This window comes from Gavialis gangeticus, unplaced genomic scaffold (assembly GCF_001723915.1).
Source record: "Gavialis gangeticus isolate Ggan-Ray unplaced genomic scaffold, GavGan_comp1, whole genome shotgun sequence".
NCBI lineage: Eukaryota > Metazoa > Chordata > Crocodylia > Gavialidae > Gavialis > Gavialis gangeticus.
In genome coordinates this window covers 80,405,623-80,406,458 of record NW_017729032.1, presented here as the reverse complement: position 1 = coordinate 80,406,458, position 836 = coordinate 80,405,623, and positions in this window count along the sequence as shown.

The following is an 836-nucleotide window of genomic DNA, read 5'->3' as shown; positions in this document are numbered from 1 at the left end:
GGCCACTCATATGGTTAGAGGCTTACAGGACAAGCCCTATGAGAGAGTGAGGGACCTGAACCTCTTCAGCCTCTTCAGGAGAAGGCTGACAGGTAATCTCGTGACCACCTACAAATTCTTTAGGGGAATGCAGCAAGGGATTGGAGATACTCTGTTCACCTGGTTGCCTCTTGGGATAACAAGGAACAATGGTCACAAATTAACAGACAGCAGATTTAGGCTAGATATCAGAAAAAACTTTCTTCACAGTAAGGGTGGCCAAAATTTGGAATGAGCTCCCAAGGGAGGTGGTGCTCTCCCCTACCTTGAGGATCTTTAAGAGAAGGCTGGATAGACATCTGGCTGGGGTCATCTGACCCCAGCACTCTTTCCTGCCATGGGCAGGGGATCACTTCCTGGCCACTAGGTGTGCTAGATATTTTTGCGCCCTAGGTACAGCACTCTGCATTTGTCCTTGTTGTACTGCATCCTATTGTGTAGTGCCCACTTTTCTAACCTGTCCAGGTCTGTCTGCAATTGTGGCTGCCCTCCAGAGCGTGCACTTTGCCCCACAATTTAGTATAATCTGCAAACTTGGACAGAGTGCACTTCACACCCACATCCAAGTCACTGATGAAGATATTGAAGAGTACAGGTCCAAGGACTGAACCCCTGTGGGACCCCACTACCCACATCATTTCACGTCGATACTGACCCATCTACTACCATACTTTGGGTGTGACTGCTAAGCCAATTTGCCACCCACAGGACCATGTAAACATGTATGTCACAGCCTCTTAATTTATGAGAACAGGATGAGATACCATATTGAAGGTTTTGTTAAAATCCAAGAAAAT